Source organism: Pterocles gutturalis, unplaced genomic scaffold, assembly GCF_000699245.1.
Source record: "Pterocles gutturalis isolate BGI_N339 unplaced genomic scaffold, ASM69924v1 scaffold10182, whole genome shotgun sequence".
Lineage (NCBI taxonomy): Eukaryota > Metazoa > Chordata > Aves > Pterocliformes > Pteroclidae > Pterocles > Pterocles gutturalis.
In genome coordinates, this window is record NW_010115339.1 from 21,873 (window position 1) to 25,069 (window position 3,197).

The 3,197-nt window shown below is 43.4% G+C and overlaps 1 protein-coding gene across 1 annotated transcript in view; it reads left to right on the forward strand.

Moving 5' to 3' along the window:
* Window positions 1-3,197, forward strand: part of LOC104462986 — a 26,163-nt gene that overhangs the window by 16,659 nt on the left and 6,307 nt on the right. The window lies entirely within an intron of this gene.

Sequence of the window (3,197 nt, forward strand, 5' to 3'; positions counted from 1 at the left end):
GTGTCAGGAAGGGACTTCCTGGATGTGAACAAGGCGTTAAAAATGGTGGAGATAAACTGAGGGTACAGCTGCCTTAGGTGTCATCCAGCGTTCGTAGTATTATCATTTTTCACAGAATCATAGAATAGTTTGGGTTGGAAGGGACCTTTAAAGTTCATCTAGTCCAATCCCCCTCCCCTGCAATGAGCAGGGACATCTTCAGCTAGATCAGGTTGCTCAGAGCCCCGTCCAACCTGACCTTGACTGTTTCCAGGGATGGGGCATCTACAACCTCTCTGGACAAGCTGTTCCGGTGTTTCACCACCCTCACTGTAAAAAATCTATTCCTTATATCTACTCTACTCTCTCTGAGTTTAAAACCGTTACTCCTTGTTCTATCACAACAGGCTCTACTAAAAAGCCCCCCCCCATCTCTCCTGTAGCCCCCTTTCAGCACTGGAAGCTGCTCTAAGGTCTCCCCGGAGCCTTCTCTTCTCCAGGCTGCACACCCCCAACTCTCTCAGCCGGTCCCCGCACGGGAGCTGCTCCAGCCTCGGCCCATCTCCGTGGCTCCTCTGGCCCCGCTCCAGCAGCTCCGTGTCTGTCCTGTGCTGAGGACCCCAGAGCTGGGGGCAGCACTGCAGGGGGGTCTCACCAGAGCGGAGCAGAGGGGGACAATCCCCTCCCTCGCCCTGCTGCTCACGCTGCTGGGGATGCCCCCAGGACACGGGTGGCTCTCTGGGCTACGAGTACACTTTGGCAAGTCATGTCCAATTTTTCATCCTCTAGTACCCCCAAGTCCTTCTCCACGGGGTGATTTTGTGGACCTGGAGGGAGCTGGTCCTGTGGCTTGAGAGTGTGTAATCCAAGAGCTGCGTAGGTTTGTCGCAAGACTCTGCCTCTGTCATTTCTACCTGCTTGCTCTGTTTTCTCCTCTGCATTCAACCCATGACTGTACAGAGAGGAGAGTGGGGAGGAGCATGCTGTCCTGCTGAGTAACGATGATGAAAGCAGCTGCTCCTCTAGGGACAGGAGGGGTTGTAGCATTAAATTACTTGGTAATTTAGATGCTGTGGCACATGGCTTACAGAGCATACCGAAAGTGCCAGAACGTGTCATTAGTTAATCAAGAGTTATGATCTTAGAGTTGTCTACAAGACTTGGCGTACCTTGCACCTGTAGAATTTTTTGAGTTAATTATGTTGCTTTTCAAATGAATTTGATGATACTGTAATAGATGGGAGGGGGAGAGAGAATGTTTTTGGAGTGTAGAGAAAGGTAACAAATATAAAAATTAAAGCTGCTTTATTTAGGAAACTTTTACTTGGGATATAGTTCCAAAAATTCCTTTACTCCCAATCCTGTTTTTAGCGTCACTCCAATTAATGTTTTTTGCTGGTAAAGAATATCTGCCATGATGCACATTTCTTTTTCCTTTGGGTCCAGCAGCAATACTACTTTGCTCATATATGTATTGAATTTGTGGCTACACCTTAAGTTGGAGGGGGAAAAAACCCCTAATTTCCTTTCCCCTTGTTAGTGTGACAGGGAAAAGACCAAATGTCAGAGGTAGGAATGGCTGTCTTAGACCAGAAGGAGATGTTCTTCTTGACACCCTTATTTATGTATTTTTTCCTTTTAATTAAAAAAAAAAGTCATGCTCTTCTATTTGATAAGCACAGAAGCAAAAGTTCTACGAGTGTTAATAAAAATAAAAGGAGTCAACGTGAACTTCAACACTTTTTGCTGAAAGTGGCCGTTCCCTTTCCCATTGTGATGAGCCTGATTGATGAGCCAAGTTAAACTGTATCAATCCTGATTGGAGACTTCCAGGTAACCTATGTGCTACGGAAAATTGCGTTTGAAAGGTCTGTATGTTAGACTCGACCGTGAGTCTGTGGTGAACATGAGCCTTAGTGTGGTGTTAAGCCGAAACTTTGCAGTGATTGCCAATGCCATCTGATTCTAAACCCCAGGCAAACCAAAATGAAGTCCTGACCTCTTGAGCTAGTTAAAAGTTCTTGGACATGTTTCATCAGCAGAGGGATGTTGATCCTATTAATTAGAATCCTGGACACATTCCAAGTAGGTAATTGCAGTTTTATTCCATGTGTCTTTCTGCTTAATGAAAGACTGGATTCTGTTCTTCGTTTCCTGCCGTGTTCTCCCTCTACTGGCGAATTCCATGAGATACTCCAGCATGTGCTTCAGCTAAAGCAGACAAATAGTTGCAAACAGCAAATTTTGGTCAAAAACCAGATAAAAATTTCTTTCCATCTAAAATAGGGAGTGTGAGGGATGTATGGATACATGTTGGGCTGTGTTGGAAATAAAGGGCGAATGGTATGTAAAGGGTTGTGTTGAATTTTGTGTTGAACAACCAATTTCTTCTTGTTTTAAAAGCCTGGGATAAAAATTCATTTTGTGTTTAATTGAAGTGGGAGTCACTTCCTAACTTGTTGGTGTCTACGACTGAGAAGTCTTACTTCCCCCTTCATGAAGGCACTCTCCAGATGAGGGGGGTTTGACCTCTGAAGGTGTCTGAGAGAAGATCAAAGATAAATCAATGATAGATGAATTGCTCGCCTGAATTACAATTTCATTTCTGTGCAGAGCTTTCCTAGCCTGAGATTTCTGTTGCCAGTGCACTGTGTCCTTGCCTCTATCGTTTATTCCTGTGTAAAGAGCTGTCACTTTGACAGCACTTCTCCGAGTTGTGTGGTGGTTGGGGTTGGGTTTTTTTCCTGATTTGCTGGAAATTCTCTCTGACTTGGCATAAAAGGAAACCCTTAAGCAGAAAGCAAAACTCTTGTAGTAGCATGTTTCACAACAACATGGGCTCACAAATATTTCTTTCTCTTTGAGGGTTTCATAATGTTGTAAGCAATTGAAAACACCTTCTGCTATTAAAGATAGCAGATATTTAAGGTTACATCAGTGTCAGTATCAGAACATCTTTTTGAAAATTTTTCTGTTTGATCTGTTAACTTTTAACTTGAAATGTATGGATGAATTTCGGTGTGGGGGTGTCAATTCTTGTTCTAAAAATCAGATCAGGGAACCTGTAATTTAATCATACAGGAAGAGGTGTGGGTTTTGTGTTATTAGTAACAAAGAACCTGTTTTTTCTTTTTTGATGGCAAGTAATCTCACTAATGTTGTGGCCTCATACCTGAATTTTAAAACGGGAACACTAAAAATAGTTTTGTATTAGGGAA